The sequence below is a fragment of the Ricinus communis genome, chromosome 3 (genome assembly GCF_019578655.1).
Source record: "Ricinus communis isolate WT05 ecotype wild-type chromosome 3, ASM1957865v1, whole genome shotgun sequence".
Lineage (NCBI taxonomy): Eukaryota > Viridiplantae > Streptophyta > Magnoliopsida > Malpighiales > Euphorbiaceae > Ricinus > Ricinus communis.
In genome coordinates this window covers 21,362,202-21,387,162 of record NC_063258.1, presented here as the reverse complement: position 1 = coordinate 21,387,162, position 24,961 = coordinate 21,362,202, and the positions used below count along the sequence as shown (strand labels likewise).

The 24,961-nt window shown below is 36.6% G+C and overlaps 1 pseudogene; it reads right to left on the bottom strand.

Annotated features, from left to right (window-relative positions):
* Window positions 1-8,581: 8,581 nt before the first annotated feature.
* The window catches only part of LOC125369573, a 61,696-nt pseudogene continuing 45,316 nt past the window's right edge, over window positions 8,582-24,961 (bottom strand).

Below are 24,961 nucleotides of genomic sequence, written 5' to 3'. Positions count from 1 at the left end.
CAGAGAACATCTAGAAAGACATGATACAACACTTGCCCAGTTACAAGATGGATCTCAACAAAGAAGAAGACAACCAGCCTTTGCTCGTGATGCTTATGATGGCGGAGTGGAAACAGATGATGACCAAGCCACCGTTGTTAGTTTAGATGCTAATCTTAGAAGACAAAATATGAGAGGGCGATTTGATAATGTGGATCAAAATATTGGTAGCATCAAAATGAAAATTCTTCCTTTTCAAGGGAAGAACAACCCAGATGCATATTTTGAGTGGGAAAGAAAGATGGAGATGATCTTTGAATGCCATAACTATTCTGATAAGAAAAAGGTAAAACTCGGTGCTGTTGAATTTTGTGATTATGCTATTGTTTGGTGGGATCAATTGTGTAAAGACAGGCGTCGAAATGGTGAAAGACCTGTTGAGACATGGCTGGAGATGAAACGAATAATGAGAAAGAGATTTGTCCCTGACCACTATTATAGGGATATGCACCATCGATAACAGACTTTGACACAAGGATCCATGAGCGTAGAATAATATCACGAAGAGATGGAAATAGCTATGATAAGGGCTAATATCGAGGAGTATCATGAGGCCACTATGGCTCGCTTCTTAAATGGATTAAATAAGAACATACCGACCTTGTAGAATTACAAAGACTATGTGGAGATTGAAGACATGGTGAATATAGCTATGAAAATTGAAAAGCAGCTCAAAAGCAAGGTTACAAGTAAGTATGATTCTAAACCTTATTCGAGTTCTTCTACTTCTTAGAATTCAAACTAGAGTAAAAAGGATGATAAACCCATTGTTAAGCCTAAATTTGAAGAGTCTAAGAATAAAAATGAAATAGGCAAAGTAAGGGTAAAGGTGAGAATCAAACTAGAGGAATTAAGTGCTTTAAGTGTCTAGGATTTGGTCATATGGCACGTGACTATCCTAACAAAAGGGTAATGTTGATGAGAGATAGGGATGTTGAGTCTGAAAGTAAAAATGAGAATGGAGATGAAATACCACCTTTAAAAGATGTTAGTGATGTTGAATATGCTAGGGGAGATGCTTTGGTTGTATAACGCAATCTTAGCTTGCAAAGTAAAAATGATGAGTTTGGCGAACAACGTGAAAACTGTTTCATACTCATTGTTTAACCGCTAATAAGTTGTGTAATATGATTATTGATAATGGAAGTTGTACTAATGTTGCTAGTACTTTGCTAATGAAAAACTGAAATTACCTACTATTAAACATCCAAAACCTTATAAATTGCAATGGTTGAATGATAGTAGTATTGTGAAGGTGACTCAACAAGTATTAGTTTCTATTTCTACTGGTAGATATAAGGATGAGGTATGGTGTGATGTTGTACCTATGTATGCTGGTCACATGTTGTTGGGAAGACCATGGCAATACGATAGGAAGGTGATTTATGATGGATTCAAGAACCGCTACTCTTTGACAATCAATGGGCGAAGTTTCAACTTGGACCTTTACTACCAAAGACAATTTTTGAAGATCAAATGCAAATAAAACATCAATATGAAGAGTTTACATCTTCACTGAGCAAAACTTTAGGGAGGGAACCAATAAGGGAGAGAAAAGAAAATGGAGAGTCGAGTGAAAAAAAGGAGAGCAACGGAAACACAAGGAGAGAGAAAACAAGTCAGATTTGAGTGAAAGAAAATGAGTGTGTATGCAAAAATTAGTGATGTGAAGGAAGCTTTGACAATGAGACAACAAGTACTTGTACTTTTGTGCAAGGATATTTTGATTATTTTTAACGATGTAACCAAAAATTTGCCTAGTGTTGTTGTTGAACTTTACGTAAAAATGAGGATCTATTTCCGAAGATGTACCTAATGGTTTACCACCAATAAAAGGTATTGAACATCAAATTGACTTCATTCCAGTGCAAGCATTCCAAATAGACCTCGCATATAGATGCAATCCCGGAGGAAACCAAAGAGATCCAAAAGCAAGTGTGTGAGCTTATGGAGAAAGGGTATGTTTGAGAAAGCATGAGCCCATGTGGCCGCTCCTCAGACATTAGTGCCTAAAAAGGATGGAACTTGGAGAATGTGCATTGATTGTCGTGCCATCAACAAAATCACAGTTGAAGTATAGACATCCTATTCCTAGGCTAGATGATATGTTGGATTAATTGCATGGTTCTTGTGTGTTTTCAAAAATTAATTTAAAATATGGATATCATCAAATAGGAATGCATGAAGGTGATGAATGGAAAACAGCTTTTAAAACTAAGCAAGGTCTATATGAGTGGTTGGTAATGCCTTTTGGTTTAACTAATGCACCTAGTACCTTCATGAGGCGTATGAACCATGTTTTGCTAAATTTTATCGGGAAGTTTATGATTGTCTATTTTGATGATATTTTGATTTACAAAGAAGAGTTTAGATGAGCATGTACAACATTTGAAATCTGTTTTGAAGTGCTTAGAATGGAAAAGTTGTATGCTAATCTAAAGAAATGCACATTTTGCTCTAATGAAATTACATTTCTTGGTTATATTGTTAATGACAAAGGAATACATGTTGATCAAGAAAAGGTGAAAGTAATTAGGAGTGGCCAAAACCCACTAATGTTAGTAATATAAGAAGTTTCCATGGCCTTGCTAGCTTTTATAGGAGATTCATCAAGGATTTTTCTACAATTGCCGCACCACTGACCGAATGCACTAAAAGAATGTGGGATTTAAGTGGAGTAAAGAACAAGATGAGGCTTTTAACTTGCTTAAAGATAAACTTAGCTCAACACCTTCCTAACTTTTCTAAACCTTTTGAAATTGAGTGTGATGCAAGTGGCATAGATATCGGTGGAGTTTTAATGCAAGAAAGCAATCCAATTGCGTTCTTTAGTGAGAAATTGAGTGGAGCAAGTTTAAACTACCCTACATATGATAAGGAGTTCTATGCGTTGGTAAGAGTCTTGCAAACATGGCAGCACTATCTCCGCTTACAAGGAATTCATTATCCACACCGACCATGAGTCCCTAAAATATCTCAAAGGACAAGGGAAGTTAAGTAGAAGACATGCAAAATGGGTGGAATTTATTAAATCATTTCCTACATCATCAAGTACAAACAAGGTAAGGAAAATGTGGTACCGATGTCTGCTCGTAAGGTATGCTCTAATTTCTAAACTTGATGCAAAATTATTAGGTTTTGAGTACATTAAAGATTTATATAACTCCGACCTTGGTTTTGCTAATGTTTACGGAGCATGTGAAAAGGGGGTTGATAAGTTCTATAAGCATGAAGGTTTTCTTTTTAAAGAAAATAAATTATGTATTCCTCAATGTTCAAATGAGAGAATTGCTAGTAAGGGAGGGACACAGTGGTGGGTTAGTGGGGCATTTTGGAGTTAGAAAAACATTGGATGTGTTGAGTGATAATTTCTCGGCCAAAAATGAAAAGAGATGTTGAGAGATTATGTGAGAAATGCATTACTTGCAAACAAGCCAAATCCAAAGTCATGCCCCATGGGTCAGAGTACTCCTTTGCCTATATCTAGTGAACCTTGGGTTGATATATTTATGGATTTTGTTTTGGGTTTAACTAGGTCCAAAGGGGGGAGAGGTTCTATATTTGTTGTTGTTGACAGTTTAGCAAGATGGCACATTTCATTCCTTACCACAAAACTAATGATGCAACACATGTTGTGGGACTGTTCTTCAAAATTGTGAGACTACATGGAATTCCAAAGACAATTGTGAGTGATAGAGATGTGAAGTTCCTAAGCTACTTTTGGAAAACACTTTGGGGTAAGATGGGTGCAAAGTTGTTATATTCAACTACTTGTCATCCACAAACCGATGGACAAATGTAAGTGGTCAACATAACTCTTTCCACACTTTTGAAAGCAATAATTCAAAGAAATTTGAAGAATTTGGAGGATTGTTTGCCTCATGTTGAGTTTGCTTACAATCACAGTGTACATGCCACAACAAACCATTCACCATTTGAAGTTGTATATGGATTTAATCCATTGACTCCTATGGATTTGCTGCCTTTACCAATTGAGAAAGCTAACTTGGATGGCAATCAAAAGGCTGAGTTTGTCAAAGCCTTACATGAAAGGGTGCGAACTCAAATTGAAAAGAAAACACTCCAATATGAAATGTACCACAACAAGAATCGTAAGAAGGTTATCTTTGAGCCTGGAGATTGGATTTGGGTACATTTCAGGAAGGAAAGATTCCCTAGTCAAAGGAAGTCTAAACTAATGCCAAGAGGGGATGGTCCTTTTCGAATCCTTCAAAGAATCAATGACAATGTATATAAGCTAGAATTACCAAGTGAGTATGGTAATGTTAGTGTAACTTTCAATGTCTCCGATTTGTCTTTTTGATGTAGGTGATGAAGGAGCGATTCGAGGGCTAATCCTTTCGAGGAAAGGAGGAATGATCAGGACCTACAAACCGATCATCAATTGGCCAATGATGACATGAACCAGAAAGTCGAGGATCCATTAACCATGTACAAAGGTCCAATCACACGTGCTAGGACTAAAAAGATGAAAGAGGCCTTAATCTCCTTCATAGATCAGATTTGGTGTAAACAAAATATGCATGACTTGAACAAGCCAATTTCATGGAAGCAAGAAGAGTTAAAGCTGTTCAACATACTTCAAGCAAGCCAAAGTCTAGGTTGATGAATAAAAGCCCAATGGAATCAACTTGAAAAATAAAAAGCCTAATGGAATAAGTTTGGAGGTTAAAAGTTCAATGGGCCAAGAATATTTTTGTTTTGTTAAAATTAGGTTTTAATCTTATTAAGATGCATAACAAAGGACAAAGGACAAATAAGCTTTAATGGTTAAAAAAAAAACGTACTCCTTTATTAAGGCAAAGTAGTGGGCTGTTTTTTAGGGGTTATGGAGTTGTCATTTAATTTAGGAGTTACATATGTGTTAGCTAATGACCTTCTTTGTTCTCAGCCTTTGCCTATATAAAGAAGGCTTGAATCCTTTGTAAAAAGACACCATTGATATATACAAAAGTTATTTTGAGCACTCATGAGCATTTTGTTTTTAGTTCTTGTATGAACTATAGAACTTATCAAGCTATTCCGCTTGTATGCTCTAAAATCCAAAATCTTTGTTTTCATTCTTTACTTATCAAACTTTCTTGTTTGTGGCGTGTTGAGAAAATCAAAGTGCTGTTCTAATTATTTTATCACCATTCAATTGATAAAGTGATTGGAATAGTTAATCTGCCTTCAAGCTTGAAAGATCTAGGGCTGTTTCAAACTATTGGAGGGTGTTAATTTGCATTCCATATGTATCATAACTCTTTAGCTAATGGGGTGTATGGTTGCTAAATTGGTGATTTTTATCAAGATGGCTAATGATGGTGCTTTTGATGATGATAACAATGCCTTGAAGATAGTGACAGTAATTGCTATTAATGAAAATTGAGGCAGAAGCTCATCTTTAATAAGGCGTGTCCACGCCTTACAACCTGTGAGCTACGCAAAATGGGGGCAGAAGATCAGTGTCAATAAGGCGTGACCACGCCTTACAATTTATGAGCTGCTAGAACCTGCAAAAAGAGCTTCGAATTTTTCAAGATAAATTCGTAGTGGACCTATTTTTAGTTAATTTCCTTTATTTTTGGAAGTATTGGATAAAGAGAACTTTCTCCCATGAATTTAGGATTTTAATTAGGGTTAGATTACTCTTTATCTTATCCTTCCTTATAAGGATAAGATTAGCCTCATATTAAGAGTCTTTTAGGGTTTGATTTTTATTCCTTATCTCTTAGTCCTTTTTAGGGTTAGAATCATTTCAAAACCCTACAAATAGAGCTATGTATTTCGGCCAAAGGGATAAGATCAATATATCATTTTTGAATGAAGTTTATTTTCCTTGAGTTGTTAACTCTTGAATTTCTTGAGATTAAATTAACTTGTTTAGTTTAGTTTCACATCTATATGTTTGATCAATCAATTAACTTTTTATTAGTTTCTCGAGTTATTTGAACATTCTTCATCTATTTAAAACTAAAGGGCTTAGTAGTTCTATTGCTAAGTTTGTTAGTTCCATAATCAATTGCAAACTTTCAAGTTAAATCTTGGGGCTTACAATTCAACTTATTAGTAAGGGTGCTTCCTCTTAAATAGGGAGAGCGCTTATCAGTTTGAGTTTCTCATCATTGCTCATCTTGGTGTTTGAACGTATCCTGCCCAAGTTCGATCAAATAGGGTTAGCATAAATTCTAGAGTTAAATTCTTTCAAAACATTATTAGAGTTTATATGCTCAAACATGGCTTACACATTATATTCTTATCCCAAGATTGGTTTACATAGCACTCATGAAAAGAGAAAGAAAAATTATATCCACAAAAACAAACAACAACGTCAAAAATAATAATAGACGCGCAAACTTCATTTGGCAATGGATATAAAATTTTAAATTTATCCCGAGACCTTAATCCGAATTCTATAGAACTCCCTCAATAGGTTCCATATTCCAATTTCAGAACTAGTAATAATAATAATAATATATTAGCCGGATTGAAAAGAGGTCTAATAAAAGAAGCTAAAATTATAATAATGTTAAGCCAAAAGATTTGAAATGTGTAGGTATAAGTCCTTATCTTGTATCACCACAACTAGTCCACTTTTCTTTATGATAGGTCTCTTTTTACACCTTAAACAAAAGATATGCCTTGCCACTATCAATCATAAACATGATGATCTTCCTTTCTTTAATAAATTTCTTCTTAGACAGTTATTTATAAAGATAGCTAGCTAGCTAGCTAATTCTTACTCGGGCATTTTTTGGAAGATAACCCTAAGCTATAAGCCCCATGCAATCGAATTGGAATGACCATACAAAGAATTTGCTTATTTTTATGTATAAATCTAAAAGTATGATGCATATGACTATGTAAGTTCTGATGATGCTGGAATCATTAAAGAGAAAGATGAATGAATTTAAAATGTTCTTTATTTCTGGCTATATGCATATTTTCCAATATAAAAAGAAAAATACTAATTCTGAACATAACTAATAAAAATAAATACTTCATTGCTTCTTTTTTTTTTAAAGGCAGATACATTTTGATACAATAAAGACAAGAATTACAAATGATCCTTTAAGCTTTCAAGGAGGTCCAATGACAAGATCCAAGTCCAAAAGGATGCAAGAAGCTTTGTTGGGCTTAATTAAAGATATATGGAGTGTTCAAACACAACAAGGCTCAGCCCAAGATTTAGGATTGCAAAAAGGATCCAAAATCATCAATTTAGTGCAATAAGTTTGGGCTGAACTCATAGGTCCAATAAGATTCATTCAAGCCTTTTTATTGTCATTTTTATTAGGTTTTTCTTAAGTTATGGTGTGATTAGTTGTCTTTTAGAGTTACAAAATGGATGCACATAATTAGTCATAATTTGGAGTCACAAAATGGATGCACATAACTAGTTGTCATTCTGGGAGTTACAAAATGAGTGACATCAATGTAAAAACAACCACTTTTAATAAATTTTAAGGGAATTAAAGGGAAAACGTGGGAAGCTCAAAAGACATCCATTTAGATTTCTTTGTCTTGTTTTGGCTATAAATATTAAAGCCAAATCCATTTGTCAACATAGAATTTTGAATGATAATCTTTATTTGCTCTTTGTGAGTGTTTTGCTTAAGTTCTTGCATGAACTTTGAACTTATCAAACTATTTTTAGTTTGTGGCGCTCTCTAACCAAAATGATAGGAAATCATCATCTTAGCAAACACACACCCCAATAACTAATGAGTCATGATATATATGGAACGCAAGAAAACACCTCCAATCAAGATGATTCCAAAACCCAAGGATCTCCTCAAGTGAAGTTAGGAAAAACTAGTTCCAACAATGAAGCTAGTACTTGAATTCAACTCCAAACGCCACAAACCAAGTATGATTTGATAAGTTATGAATCAAACACGAGATTTTGGTTAGAGAACGCCACAAACTAAAAATAGTTTGATAAGTTCAAAGTTCATGCAAGAACTTAAGCAAAAACACTCACAAAGAGCAAACAAAGATTATCATTCATCAATTCTATGTTATAAATGGATTTGGCTTTGATATTTATAGCCAAAACAAGACAAAGAAACCTAAATGGATGTCTTTTGAGCTTCCCCACGTTTTTCCCTTTAATTCCCCTTAAAACTTATTAAAAGTGGTCGCTTTTACATCGTCACACTCATTTTGTAACTCCCAAATGACAACTAATTATGTTCATCCATTTTGTAACTCCAAATTATGACTAATTATGTGCATCCATTTTATAACTCTAAAAGATAACTAATCACACCATAACTTAAGAAAAACCTAATAAAAATGACAATAAAAGGCTTCAAATGAATCTTATTGGACCTATGAGTTCAGCCCCAAACTTATTGCACTAAATTGATGATTTTGGATCCTTTTTGCAATCCTAAATCTTGGGCTGAGCCTTGTTGTTTTTTAACACTCCAAATGTCTTTAATTAAGCCCAACAAAGCTTCTTGCATCCTTTTGGACTTGGATCTTGTCATTGGACCTCCTTGAAATCTTAAAGGATCATTCGTAATTCTTGTCTTTATTGCATCATTCTCTCTCTCCTCGTAAGGATTTGTCCTCGAATCAGCCTCATTCTCAACTTCATCACCTACATTAAATAAAGAAAGATCAGCAACATTAAAAGAAGCACTCACATTGCCATACTCACTTGGCAAATCTATCTTGTAGGCATTGTCATTAATTCTTTCAAGGACTTGGAATGGCCCATCCCCTCTTGGCATTAATTTAGACTTCCTTTGGCTTGAAAATCTTTCCTTTCTCAAATGTACCCAAACCCACCACCAGTTCAAATATAACTTTCTTTCTCCCTTTATTGTGTTGCTTTTGATATTGTTGATTTCTTTTCTCTATTTGAGCACGCACCTTCTCATGTAAGCTTTTAACAAATTCAACTTTTTGCTTGCCTTCAAAATTAGCCTTATCAATGGGTAATGGCAGTAAATCCATTGGAGTTAATGGATTGAACCCATATACAATCTCAAAAGGTGAACAATTTGTTGTACCATGAATACTCCTATTGTATGCAAACTCAACATGTGGCAAACATTCTTCCCAATTCTTCAAATTTCTTTGAATTATTGCCCTCAATAGTTGTGAGAGAGTCTTATTAACCACCTCCGTTTGTCCATCCGTTTGTGGATGACAAGTTGTTGAGAATAGAAGCTTTTTTCCCAACTTGCTCCAAAGTGTCTTCCAAAAGTGGATAAGGAACTTGACATCTCTATCACTGACAATTATCCTTGGAACCCCATGTAATCTTACAATTTCTTTGAAGAATAACCCCGTAATATGAGTTGCATCGTCTGCCCTTGTGGCATGGAATGAAATGTGCCATTTTGCTAAACCCACAACAACAACAAAATAGAATCTTTCCCTCCCCTTGACCTAGGTAATATGATGTAAACCTTCTATGGAAGAGAAGATTACATGCCAAGATCGATACTTATAAGGTTTGCCAAAAGATGTTAGCGGAACTATTACCCTTATTTATAAAGAAATAAGATCAATAGCTATAATGAGATGAACTTAATTAATTCTAGAAACTAACAAGTTAATAGAATTAAATTAAGGTAGAAGTGAAATCAAAACCTAAACAATAAGCTTTAATCTCAAGAACACTTAAAGAAACTCTTTAAGTAAAAACTCTTTAAGCAAAAATAAGGTTTTCTATTCAATCAAAGATTATATATTTGCCGAATTACATAGCTCTATTTATAGAGTTTAAAACATATTAATCCTAATCCTAGAATGACTAGGATATGTGGCCAAGATTCCTAAATAAATAAAACTATGAATTAAAAGAAAAGAAAACTCCTATTTTAACTTGGACTTGTTAAAAGAAAACTCCTAGTTTGACATTGATTTTGATTTTGAATATTCAACCTTGGACTTCGGCTTTACGTTTGGGCTTGAATTCAACATAAATCAGAGTTGATCTTCATGTCTTTACGTTGGGCTTTAATCCATGAATGAAATACAATTAATCAAAGTTGAATCTTGATCTTCTAAGTCCAACTCGCTATCCTTGTTTCTTGAATGCATCTATCTATCACGTGGACCATGAAAGAACACAAGGCAGCCTTGAATCTCTTGCTTCTAGCTCTTGTGATTGGACCCTCATACTTCAATGGATCCATTCATGGCTTGCTTGGTGGTAAAGGATCAGCCTTGATTTCATCAGGACCTAGGATGAATCTCCAACCGTAGCATAGCCTTCTGATAGGAAATCATCTTAGCAACCACACACCCCAATAACTAATGATCTAGATCAAGTTGTTAGGTAAGGCCAAATTTATGAACACAAAGGTGTAAACTTTGAAAATAAAGAGTACTTAGAAGGAAAAAATTGAAACAAGAAGTATTCGGCACAAAAAAATAAAAAGATGAGAAACTTTAATAACACACAAAACACAAAGATAAGCAAACCTCAACTTAAAGCAAGCTCTGATACCAAATGATAGGAAATCATCATCTTAGCAACCACACACCCCACTAACTAATGAGTTATGATACATATGGAATGCAAGAAAACACCCTCCAATCAAGATGATTCCAAAACCCACGGATCTCCTCAAGTGAAGTTAGGAAAACTAGTTCCAACAAAGTGAAACTAGCACTTGAATTCAACTCCAAACGCCACAAACCAAGTATGATTTGATAAGTTATGAATCAAACATGAGATTTTGGTTAGAGAACGCTACAAACTAAAAATAGTTTGATAAGTTCAAAGTTCATGCAAGAACTTAAGCAAAAACACTCACAAAGAGCAAACAAAGATTATCATTCAAAATTCTATGTTTACAAATGGATTTGGCTTTGATATTTATAGCCAAAACAAGACAAAGAAACCTAAAGGGATGTCTTTTGAGCTTCCCCACGTTTTTTCCTTTAATTCCTCTTAAAACTTATTAAAAGTGGTTGTTTTTACATTGATGTCACTCATTTTGTAACCCAAATGACAACTAATTATGTGCATCCATTTTGTAACTCCAAATTATGACTAATTATGTGCATCCATTTTGTAACTCTAAAAGACAACTAATCACACCATAACTTAAGAAAAACCTAATAAAAATGGCAATAAAAAGGCTTCAAATGAATCTTATTGGATCTATGAGTTTAGCCCAAACTTATTGCACTAAATTGATGATTTTGGATCCTTTTTGCAATCCTAAATCTTGGGCTGAGCCTTGTTGTTTTTTAACACTCCAAATGTCTTTAATTAAGCCCAACAAAGCTTCTTGCATCCTTTTGGACTTGGATCTTGTCATTGGACCTCCTTAAAAGCTTAAAGGATCATTTGTAATTCTTGTCTTTATTACATCACAAAATCTTGTGTTTGATTCATAACTTATCAAATCATACTTGGTTTGTGGCTTTTGGAGTTGAATTCAAGTGCTAGTTTCATTGTTGGAACTAGTTTTTCCTAACTTCACTTGAGGAGATCCTTGGGTTTTGGAATCATCTTGATTGAAGGGTGTTTTCTTGCATTCCATATGGATCATAACTCATTAGTTATTGGGATGTGTGGTTGCTAAGATGATGATTTCCTATCATTTGGTATCAGAGCTTGCTTCAAGTTGAGGTTTGCTTATCTTTGTGTTTTGTGTGTTATTAAAGTTTCTCATCTTCTTTATTTTTTTGTGCCGAATTCTTCTTGTTTCAATTTTTTCCTTCTAAGTACTCTTTCTTTTCAAAGTTTACACCTTTGTGCTCATAAAGTAAAACTTCGTTGTCCCTTGCTAAAAAAAAAAATTGTGTTATTCATAATTTCTTTTCACTTATGTTATTATCATTAAAAAAAGAATCAAAAGATCAAAAAAAAAGAAAGTTTGGACGACATAGAAGTCCTATTCTATTATTTTATTTTATTACTTTCTTGTGTCTAGCTACTTTACATTTGTCCTTACCTAACAACTTGATCTAGCCCAACCTTTTTTTTTTCACTCCATTGAATTGCCATAATCTGATTTGGTTTGTTTAGGTGATTAGTTCATCTAAAAACCTAAAGCAAAAGCAAGAGAGGTAAAAGGCAATAGTGGTAAGACTAGCATCGAGAAAAGCCAAAACTTTGAGTGAAACACGAGCGGTGTGACACATTAATTGAGAAAAGCACATGAACGAGTGTTTTTGTGGGGCTATACTAACTTGTTTTACAGGTTTTGCGAATGTCAAAAGAACAAGTTTCAAGTAGTGTTGGAGCATCCATTGAGCAAACTTATGATGGGAATTGTAGATTTCATCAATTAACTCCCCAATAGTAAAAATACTATGATAAGTTGAATTAGAAGAAAACTAGAAATTACCAAATTAATCCACAAATTCGGATCGTTCTAAGATTGAAGTAAGAAGATGGATGCTACTTAACCCATTTACCAACAAGGATAAAGATACTAAGATAGACTTTGAATTTCCTCTTATGCCACAAACAAGAAAGTTTGATAAATAACAAGAAAACAAAGATTTAGATTTTGACACCACAAGCTAGAATAAAGCTTGATAAGTCACAAAGTTCAAGCAAGAAATTAAAGACAGAATTCCTCACAATAAAACTCAAACAAAGTTATAATTCATATATCAAATTCAATCATGCCCCAAAAGAAAGAAAAGGAATTGTTTATATAGAGTACAAGTCCATGCACACACTACTAAAATAGACTCACACACATAGGATTACTTTTACTCTTAAATGGCCTTAGTAACCACTACCCACAGTAATAGCCATTACTTGGTATTAATTACCCTATTAAGTTGTATATGGTAGCTACATGTAACCCTAATTGTTATTAACACAAAAACAAGTTAAATATTATTCCTTGGGCCTCTATGGATGCCTTATTGGGTTGAAATTCTTGGGCTTTTCAAATGTCCCTAATTAAACCCAATATGGCTTGTTATAGCTTCTTGGATTTGGACCTTATGATTGGGCCTTCTTGTACTATTAATAGATCTTGGATCTCTTTAAACTTTGAACTTGAATTCACATCATTCCCCCTTTCTTCAAAAGGATTTGTCCACAAATCAGCTCCATCATCTTCATCACCTACAACAAACAAAGACATGTCACTAACATTGAAAGTAGCACTAACATTGCCATACTCACTTGGAAGTTCTAGCTTGTAGGCATTGTTGTTAGTGCATTGAAGCACTCCAAAAGGACCATCTTCTCTTGGCATAAGCTTTAATTTTCTTTGTTTAGGAAATATTTCCTTCCTCAATCGCACCCACACCCAATCTCCCGAAATTTCAAAAATGACTTGCTTCCTCCCTTTGTTGTGTTGCTTTTCATATTGGAGTGTCTTCTTCTCAATGTTTCCATGCACCTTCTCATGCAAAGTCTTGATGAATTCAGCTTTTTGTTTCTCCTCTAAATTAGCTTTGTCCAACGGCAATGGTAGCAAATCTAATGGAGTCAATGGATTGAATCCATACACAACTTCAAAGGGTGAGTGAGCTTATGGATAATGGGTACGTGATGTGAATCCAAGTTCAAAGCTTAAAGAGATCCAAGATCCATTAATAGTACAAGAAGGCCCAATCACAAGTCCAAATCCAAGAAGCTACAACAAGCCATATTGGGTTTAATTATGGACATTTGGAAAGCCCAAGAATTTCAACCCAATAAGGCATCCATGGAGGCCTAAGGAATAATATTTAACTTGGTTTTATGTTAATAACAATTAGAGTTACATGTAGCCACCATATACAAGTTAATGGGATAATACCAAGTAATGGCTATTAGTGTGGGTAGTGGTTACTAAGGCCATTTAAGAGTAAAAGTAATCCTATGTGTGTGAGTCTATTTTAGTAGTGTGTGCATGGACTTGTACTCTATATAAACAAGTCCTTTTCTTTCTTTTGGAGGATGATTGAATTTGATATATGAATTTTAACTTTGTTTGAGTTTTATTGTGAGGAATTTTGTCTTTAATTTCTTGCTTGAACTTTGTGATTTATCAAGCTTTATTCTAGCTTGTGGTGTCAAAATCTAAATCTTTGTTTTCTTGTTATTTATCAAACTTTCTTATTTGTAGCATAAGAGGAAATTCAAAGTCTATCTTAGTATCTTTATCCTTATTGGTAGAGGGGTTAAGTAGCATTCATCTTCTTACTTCAATCTTTGAATGATCCGAATTTGTGGATTAAATTGGTAATTTCTAGTTTTCTTCTAATTCAACTTATTGTAGTATTTTGCTATTAGGGAGTTAATTGATGAAACCTACAATTCCCATCATAAGTGGTATCAGAGCATTGGCTCAAGATTGAGGTTCATGATCCAATACTATCTTTTAATTCTCAATATCTTGTGTTCATCTTATATTTTGCACCTTTGCCATCTATTGTTCTTGTTATTATTATTCTTTTTTATCCTTATTCTTCTTATCTCAAGATTTTGTTTGCATATATCAAAAAAAAAGAAAAAAGAAATTCGTTTATAAAAAAAATTTGTTATCTTTGATATTCTTGTGTTAGATCTCAGATTACATAAAAAAAAATTGACTCATATTCCATTGAGATCTATCTTTATAATTCTATATCTTTGTGTTCTTTGATGATCTATCTTTGTTTTTCATTTCTATTAGCCTATTTGCAACAAATTGTTCATTTCTTTAATCCTACCTTATTTTTTTCTTGTTAGCCTACCTTATTTTTTTTTTATCATTGATTACTAAATTCTTGAAATTTTGTTTGATTGAGAAACTTAGTTCATCTAAGAAATCAAAAGGCAAATTTGAGAGGTAAAAGGCAAGAGTATGAGATCATTAGAAAAAAAAAGCCAAAATTGAGTGTAAACACGAGTGGTATAATCAATTTTGAGTGAAACACGTGAGGGAGTGTTGTGAGATTATTTCTTTCTATTTTCTTTTGTTAAAATTTTAGGTTTTACAATCATGTAAAAAGACACAAGTTCTTCTTCTACAAATGATCATGTGATTCAAGCTATGCAACAACAATTCAAAAGAATGTTTAATATGATGGCGGGAGTCAATGAAAAATTGGAGAGGCATGATGGCATCCTTAATCAATTACAAGGAGAGCCTAGACGAAGGAGACTTCCACCAATTGACCAAGAAGAATATGAAGGAGATGATGTTTTGAATGATGATCAAGTCACCTTGGTGGGACAACAAATAATTCCTAGGAGACAAGCTAGGAGAGGACATCCAAATGATGATGTTGATCGCAACCTTGGAAGCATCAAAATGAAGATTCCTTCATTCCAAGGAAGAAATGATCCAGATGTGTACCTTGAATGGGAGCGGAAAATGAAACTCATCTTCGAATGTCATAATTATTCGGAGGAGAAAAAGGTAAAACTTGCTGCTGTTGAGTTTAATGATTATGTAATTATTGGTAGGATCAATTTTGCAAGGAAAGACATAGAAATGGAGAAAGACCCGTGGAGTCTTGGAGGGAAATGAAGCAAATCATGAGAAAGAGGTTTGTTCCAAGCCACTACTATAGAGAGCTTCATCAAAGGTTATAAACTCTAAGTCAAGGATCCATGAGTGTGGAGGAGTATCACAAAGAAATGGAGAAGGCTATGATTAGAGCAAATGTGGTACAAGATTGTGAAGCTACCATGGCAAGGTTCTTGAGAGGGCTAAACAAAAACATTGTTGATGTTGTTGATTTGCAACATTATGTGGAGATTGAAGATATGGTGAATTTTGCCATGAAAGTGGAAAGGCAATTGAAAAGAAAGAGGTATGATTCTAAACCAAATATGGGTTTGTTGGGCTCTTTATGCAACCTACACCTAAGGCAGTGAACCTACCGATGCAACCTAGCACTAGTGAGTATCAAGGTCGTATCCCCGAGATCGGGTGAACCTAGAGTTACTACTGCTTGCTATGTTATCTAGTCTGAAATAGGGTGTGAAAGTTCTAACATACCAGCTAATGGTTATGAGTGCAATTAAGTAAATGAAGGACAACAATGGACAATTAAAAGACAATTGTAAAGAGAGAAATAAATCCAAAAGGGAGCCTAAGTGATGGAATTCTAAAGATGAATTTTATGGATTGCCGATCTTGCTTACCCGTTGCCTAAATCCCCGAATTGAATCCCGGTTCCTCTCTCGAGCTTACCGGATTCCTAAACCTGCACTAACCTAATGGAATCTCTTCCTATCAGATTACTACAAATTAGCATTAAGTATGATTTAAGACTATTAAGAGTTGTTAGTTCTTAATCCGGCGAGTAAATCAACCTCATCTCTAAGTGTTAACTACCCTTACTATTCAAAATCCAAATTTGTAACAAGCATTTCTCAATGTCAAGAAACAACCTAATAAACAATTAATCCAACGTCTCAAATTAACTGCATCAAACTTTTATTACTGAATAGCAAGAAGATTGCAAGAATGATGATTATAAAAAACTAACAATTAAGCATAATCCATCAACAAAGGTGAACCCTAATGGATTCAAAAGATCTAGCTGCTCATGTTCATAGTCAAAGCAATTAAAGAACAAAATAAGGAAAAACAAATTAAAGGTATGCACACCCTTCTCTTTCAAGCTGAATGAGAAACCCTAAATTTGCAAATTCAAAATCTCAAACCCTAGTTGCCTCTTGAATACTCCCAAAGTTTGTCTTGATCTTCAATTCGATGTTGGAATAAGTGGAATCCCCCCTTCAATTGATGAAAATTGATCTCTCCAGTCTACAATTGAGGTATAGGAAATATTTGATTAAGTGTGTGTCTTAGAATTGAGTCCAAAAATCGTCCTCTTCAATTAGAATTCAAAATCGCCTATATAGTTGATTCAAGACGCACGAGTCCACGGCCGAGTCCACTGCGGAGTCTCGCGGCCGAGCCACCACAGCCGTGTTTGGCCGACTCCTTCCAAACCGTGCCTAAGGCGGCCGATCCACCACAGTCGCGGCCGGAGGCCGTGATGACTACCAAGTCGTATTGAAATGGCACAATTGGGGATAGCCTCTTGATAATTCAGCACGAGTCCAGCCGTGCTCAACCCTCGGGGTGCTTGTTCTCACCCAATTTGATGGATTTTGCTCCGTAATCACACGTGATTTCCTCGATTACTAATGGTGTCCTTCAAAACGACCTCAAACGAAAAGGGAAACAAAAGACAGTGATTCTAGCATAAAACGGGATAATCATGCATAAAAATGTGAACAATCGGGCATGAAAACATGTGTAGTATGATGCTTATCAAATTACCCCATGCTTAAACTTTTGCTTGTCCTCAAGTAATTTACAACTCACTCCTCAAAAGATATCAAATAACTCAATCAATCGCATTGCAGGAGGTTAGCTCAAAATAAATTTCAAAACTCCGTAATGATTTTTCCCAAAATCCCCAAATCACTAAATCCTTAAGAGAAAGAGCAAACTTAATAAAGTTGCTAAAGTTAAAATGATAAACCATCTAAATTAAGAAATTGAGAATCATGCCTCACAAGATATCACTCAAAACACACAAGTGTATATAGGTGAAAGAAGATCGCCAAGCTCTCAACGCAAAAATACGGGAAAAAGTGCTTACCATAGGCTTGCTTATGGATTCAATCTCCATTACTACGAAATAATCAATAATCATGATCAAAGGGTCTTGAGCCAGTTGTAATGGGGTTAAGGTAAGGTACGTATAAATATGGAAAGTAGGCTACAAGTTGGCCGGAAGTTAAGCAAGTAATGCAAGAAAGTAATGAAGGATCAAGTGTTTGTACCAAAATGAACACTAAGTTGCTCTAAAAATAAGATGATGCTCGAAATGAACTAAATTAATACTTTCTACTTTTTTTTTGGTTTTTTTATATATAAATATATATACTATGTATATATATTACAACAGCTTATGTAGGAGTTGTTGGTTATTGACACATACAATAATTGAAGGGAGCATCTATAAAAATCTAGCAACTTAGTGAAATATATGAATGCAGATTGATCCAAAGTAAAATGCAGCATAACTTATATAATTTCCAAAGCAACAATGGTAGAAATAATGGTCAAATGAATAGAAGTGATAAGATGAGTGTCACTGTTATTATTGTCACGAAAGGAATGGCTAAGGCTCAAAATTGGTTCACTAAGGGAAAAATAGGGTTAGGCTTTTTGGCCAAATTGTGTAAATCCTAAGTGCCCAAATCATCTCACGATCATTGACAATTCATGTAATTTCAACAGATATCGTAAAGCAAGTTCTAGAAACAGAGATTCTGTAAAATGCTCACTAATGAAAGAAAAGGGAGCATAATAGTGATGCACCAATTGGCTCAAAATCTCACCATTTGAGTGATTTAAAATTGCATGAATTCTCAACCCAAAGTTTAAACAGTCAATCATAATAATAAGCAGCAATATTAACAGTGTTCTATATCTATGATAAAGTAATATGGAAGAATTAAGGATACCAGTTTTACCTAGCTGGATTGTAGTTGAGAGATTTATTCATTGCCTTCTTCTGAACAAGGTTCGATAAAAGCTATAAGGGAATCCATTCAAAGGAGAAAAAAAAGTCATCAACTACTTAATTAAAACAAAACTCAAGATAGGCACAACATCGGTAGGTCCCTACCCCACATTTTAGTATAACACTGTCCACAGTGTTAGAGAGATTTAGACTGAGGAAGCATATGATTCACACATTATGGTTATGGAAGATCATGCTGATTTTTTTTTTTAATTAAAAAGGCATAGTATTCTACTTAACATAAACAATCAAGTGCAAGGAAATAACATAAAAGTAAACAAGCTATAAGCAAGAAAGTAAAAGGAGATAACAAATTGAAAGAAAATAAATAAAATAAAATAAAATAAAGAAAAAGGATGGAGGAAAATATCACAAATTTTTTTCTTTCCGCTAGGAGTCTACTGACGGTGTATCCTCACTGGTTGGATCTGCTGGAAGTTGGGGGGCTAGGAAGTTTGCTGACGGTGGTTGCGGTGGTGGATCAGGGTCTGTGAAGCATGTCGCCAAATCGAACTCCATATCATCAATGAGCCGTTGATTTTGTGCTCCAGCCTCTTGCATCTTTTGAATCTGCACTACTATGAAGTCTGTCTGGGTGGCCTGTCTTTCTAAACCACTCAGGAACTGTTGAAGTGTACCGCTCAAATCGCCCCAATTGTGCCTTCGTTTCTTCTTGAAACCGCACAAACTCAGTGTACTGCTGCTGCTGTAGATCGCAGACTCGATCTAGACGGTCGGCCAAAGCATTGATCTGGACGCTCGATGGCTCTACCGAATGAGAGGATGAGGCTCCAGATGAAGGCATAAACACTCTAGCTGGGTTAGGAATCCTAACATCCGGAATCCCACCGACGGATGTTGGGCTCCTCTAGCCACGCCTCTCAGCTTCCCTGACTATTGTGCTCACGAGCCTATATTCAATACCATGTGGATGTCTAGTGGTCGTGATCATCTGCATGTTGATCATTTGTCTGATCCCTAGTGGTGTCATGTCACCAATATTTGAAAGCTCCGGCTGCATACCGTCCAATACATCTAGTCTCTTAGCTAACCTAGTCACATACGGACCGGAAACAACAATGCATCTTCTTCCAAGGCCTACTATAAATGAACAGACTTGGCGAGCCAATAAATATCCCAAGTCTAGCTTCTTCCGATGTTGCATAGCCCAGAGAATAAAGACATCGATCATGTGATCGCCCCAAAACTGCCCCCTCACCGAATGGTGTAAGCTAGTAGGGTATGAATGTAGCGGAGATGGTCCCAGAGGCTAGATGCCTTAGACCACCCTTGGGTAGTATGTTTCCGGCCTCATTACCAATGAATCCCACATGGCGTCATATGAAATTGGGTGGATGTAGAGACAACCCCGATACTCCTCCCCCGAGATTTCTTGTTCAGTCCATAATCCCAAATGCATTCCAAATTGTGGGACCGACATCGAGAACTCCCTTCCCCAAGCCTAAAATAAATTGCATCAGCTGATGCCGGGATCCGCTGCAGGAAGAAGGTGCCGAGGAACTCGATCGTAAGCTCACGGTAGGTTGGCTCAATGATGTCAAAGAATCTCGCATATGGCGTAGTCTCGATCGTTGTGTGCACATCTTGAGCCAATCCCACTCTCTAGGGATGTGAAGTCTATGCAACGGCCCGCCATCACTTGCTTCCATCTCATGACTTGGAATCTACTTTCATTGTCGCATTAGGGAATGTCCACAATGGATGACGGCCAGTGTGGATGGATTCACAACAGTGCTCTCCGAGGTCGGACTATTTCTTTGTGGTGGTGGAGGTGGAAGTCATGGTCTTTGGTTCGGTGCTTTGTGGAGGAAAACGTTCCTTCACCACGCGATCGCTTCGGTAGCAGCGCTTCAGTTTGCTTTCTACGAGATTTATCGCGGTCCGTCATATCACCTAATGCAACGAATTATTAGTTTTTTGTAAAAATTCAAGTTAATGAAAGAAATAATCTACCGAATCAACAGCATAATGATTATACTTCGACTAACCAAAACTTGTACAAACTAATAAACCGATATATATCAATCTAATTTATCATGAACCAAAGAATTGCAATTTAAATCTAAACATTATTCATGCTGTAGGCACATTTTATTTCCACCAAAACCCCACACTTATCAATTTCATAACCAACTACACCACAAACACAACAACTAATGTAGATTAACCTAACCAAGGTCATATAGTTACAATATAGAGCCACTAAAATATCCTAGCATGTCCTAACAAAAGTATATGTCTAAAATAGAAGTGAAATCATAATAATAAATAAAAAATATATATAATGCAACAAATGAAGGGACTTACTTGAGTTCGCTTAGGAAAGTGAGAAGGGTGAGATAGGGGTATAAGAACAACACCTTTGAGCTAAGAAAAACAAAAGGGAAGCAAAATTTTCGGAGGCCTCCACTTCTTATAGGCACGGTTTCAGCACGGGTGAGGGTAAGGCCGTCGACGACGGCTAGGACTCAGCCCGTGCTGATCCTTTAACCTTCTTTGGATGCTCCTTGGCACGGGCATTGGCACAGCCGTGCTTCCCAAAGACGGCTAGGGTTGTGTCCCGTACGCCTTCAAGCCGTGACAATTACTCTTTATCCTTCAACACGGTCTTGACTCTAGTCGTGCTCATCAGCACGGCCTGGTGATACAGCCCGTGATGGACACAGAAACCGTGATGAAACGGAGTGTTTCTGGGTTTGCCTTTTGCAGACTCGAGTCGCCTTGCCCCCATACCTATAATTAACACATATGCATGTAATTAGATCATTAAACAAGTAGATATGGTCAAACGGAAGAGTTTGTCCTCTTCGATTCTATAAGTCCGAAAAATTAAAATTAACCTAATTATTCTTTAAGCAACTATAATAAAGTCAAATGAAAATAATGAAACAATCGCAACTAATTAAAAAACATGAAAGTATAATCCAAGTCGAATGTACAGAAGTGCTTATTTGTAGAGTCTTAAGCGTGACTTATTCGGATCACCCTTTCTGTGCATACAAAGCCAGGTCAACTCGTTGCTCACTATCCAACGAGTTACAATGATATCGCTTTAGCCGATGGCCGTTCACTTTGAAGTTCCCCTTCTCTAGATGATGCAACTCTATCACTCCATATGGAAAGACTTGTCCGATCTGAAATGGTCCAGACCAACGAGTCTGTAGCTTTCCGGGAAACAGACGAAGGCGAGAGTTGTAAAGCAACACTCGATCCCCAACCTGAAATTCCTTAGGCTCACGAATCCTTTGATCATGCCATTTCTTAGTCCTTGCTTTGTAAGTTGAGGAGTTTTCGTATGCCTGCTGGCGCCACTCATCTAGCTCACTCAGCTGCCATTGTCGCTTCTTACCTGCAGAATCAATATCAAAGTTACAAGTTCTAAGGGCCCAAAGTGCCCTATGCTCTAACTCAACAGGCAAATGACATGACTTTCCATAAACAAGGCGATAGGGCGTAAAACCTATAGATGTCCTCAAAGCAGTCCTAAACGCCTATAATGCATCATCTAACTTAAGAGTCCAGTCCTTCCTACTGGTACTAACGGTTCTCTCTAAAATACGTTTAATACCCCTATTAGTTACCTCAACCTGCCCACTAGTCTGAGGGTGATAGGGAGTAGAGAACCGATGAGTAACTCCGTACCGCTTAAGTACTTTCTCTAATTGGGTGTTGCAGAAATGTGTTCCTCTATCACTAATAAGCGCCCTAGGTATGCCAAACCTAGCAAACAATCGCTTAAGGAACCTGCAGACAACCCTAGCATCATCAGTGGCTACAGCCTGAGCTTCAGGCCACTTAGAGAAATATTCAACATCAACCATAATGTACTTATTACCATATGAAGAGGGAAAGGGTCCCATAAAGTCGATGCCCCAGACATCAAAAATCTCAACGACTTGCACACTGGTTTGGGGCATCTCATCACGAGAAGAGATATTACCTGTGCGCTGGCAAGGGTCACAAACCTTAACAAATTTCCGTGCATCTTGGAAGAGCGTAGGCTAATAGAATCCTGCCTCTAGCACCTTCCTCGCAGTATGGTTTGCTGCTTGATGACCTCCAGTGGGTCCCTCATGGCATTGCTTCAATATTTGGAGAGTCTCCTCGCCATATACACAACGGCGAATCACCCCGATCCGCATACTTTAAACAAAAGGGATCTTCCCAAATATAGTATTTCAAATCAAATAAGAATTTCTTCTTTTCGACACGTCATACCCTTTGGTAGAACCCTAGCAACCAAATAGTTAGCATAATCGGGAAAACCGGGGAGTATCGTTGTATACCGAGTGACATACAAATGTTCTTCCGGAAATCGATCATCTATGGTCGTCTCATCAAGTGCATCTAAGTGAGGATTTTCCAATCTCGATAAATGGTCCGCTACCGGATTCTCCGCCCTTCTTATCCTTGATCTCGACGTCAAATTCCTCAGAATAAAAGAATCCACCGAATCAATCTCAGTTTCGCATCATTTTTAAGAATAAGTACCTCAATGCCGAGTGGTCCGTGAAGACAATGGTTTTGGAGAGAACGAGGTATGATCTAAACTTGTCGAAGGCGTAAACAACCGCCAATAACTCCTTCTCCGTGGTGGTGTAGTGTTCCTGGGCTCCTATCAAGGTCTTGCTAGCGTAGTAAATGGGTTGAAACTTCTTTTCAATCCTCCGTCCAAGCACAGCCCAACTGCATAATCACTAGCATCGCACATCAGTTTAAAGGCGGCCCCCAATCAGAGAAACCATGATTGGGGTCGTAGTTAGAAGTTTCTTAAGTAACTCAAAAGTCGCCACGCATGCATCATCAAAAATAAAAGGTACATCCTTAACTAACAATTGAGTGAGGGCCTAGCAATCTTAGAAAAATCTCTAATAAATCTCCTATAAAACCCTGCATGGCCCGGAAAACTCCTAAATTTTAAGAACTAGGAGGAGGTAGCTTAGATATTACTTCTACCTTAGCTCTATCCACCTCCATCCCGACTGAGAGATCTTATGCCCTAAAACAATCCCCTCTCTCACCATGAAATGACATTTTTTCCAGTTTAGTACCAAGTTAGCCTCAATACATCTAGCTAACATGCGCTCAAGGTTTGCCAAACAAAGAGAGAAAGAATTACCAAAAATAGAGAAGTCATCCATAAATACCTCCATAGACTCCTCAATCATGTCCTCAAAATAGCCATCATGCACCAACGGGAAATGTAGGCCGGTGCATTGCATCCGAATGGCATCCGTCTATAAGCAAACGTCCCATAAGGGCGGTGAAGGTAGTCTTCTCTTGGTCCTCAGTGCAATAGGAATCGAAAGTAACTGAAAAGCCATCAAGAAAACAATAAAACATGTGACCTGCTAAACGTTCAATCATCTGATCAATGAAAGGAAGAGGAAAGTGGTCCTTTCGAGTTGCATCATTAAGCCTACGGTAATCAATGCAAACTCGGAAGCCTGTTACCGTCCGAGTCGGGATCAGCTCATCCTTCTCATTCCTTACCACTATGATGCCTCCTTTCTTGGGTACAACCTGCACAGGACTAACCCACGAACTGTCAGAAATGGGATATATCAAACCTGCATCAAGAAGTTTAATTACCTCCTTCTTTACCACTTCTTTCATGTTCGGATTGAGTCGTCTTTGAGGCTGAATGACCGGCCTGAAACTGTCCCCCAATGAAATCTTATGAGAGCAGAAACTTGGATTTATGCCCGGGATATCGGCTATATTGAAAGCAAAGGCCTTCTTGTACTTCCTTAGAACTTCCAACAGCATGGCTTGTTCTTCGGAGTTAGATCTACCGCTATGATTACTCGGTAAGCGCTTCTCTTCATCCAGGAAGGCATAAACCAAGTGGCTCGGTAACTCCTTCAGTTCTAAAACTGGTGGGTCCTCGAATGAAGTCTTTACTTTCCTCACCCTGCATCTGGCCAAGAAAAAGATAGGGATCAGTTGACAAGCTCGGCTTAGAAGCTAATAAAACAGCGAGTTGCTCCAACACTTGCTCGTTGGACAACTCCTCCTCATCCTCAGCTAATGCTACTTGCAAAGGGTCAGAACATAAAATTTCTTGTAAATGGGACTCAACCACATCATCAATCACATCAATAGAACATACGATTATCATAGTCCGGATCGCCCCATGGAAGTGGCCAGTCAAAGGTAATGGTCTCATCATTAACTCTAAGCTTAAGCTTTCCATCGCTTACATCGATAACAGCCCTCGATGTAGCTAGGAAAGGCCTACCCAGGATAAGAGGCACAGTGCTATCACCCTCCATATCCATTACCACAAAATCTACAGGAAAGATAAATTTATCTACCTTTACAAGTACATCTTCAACAATACCTCTAGGAATTTTAACAAGTCCTATCTCGCTAATTGAACACTCATCCTAGTAGGCTTTGGCTCATGCAACCCTAATTTGGCAAATAA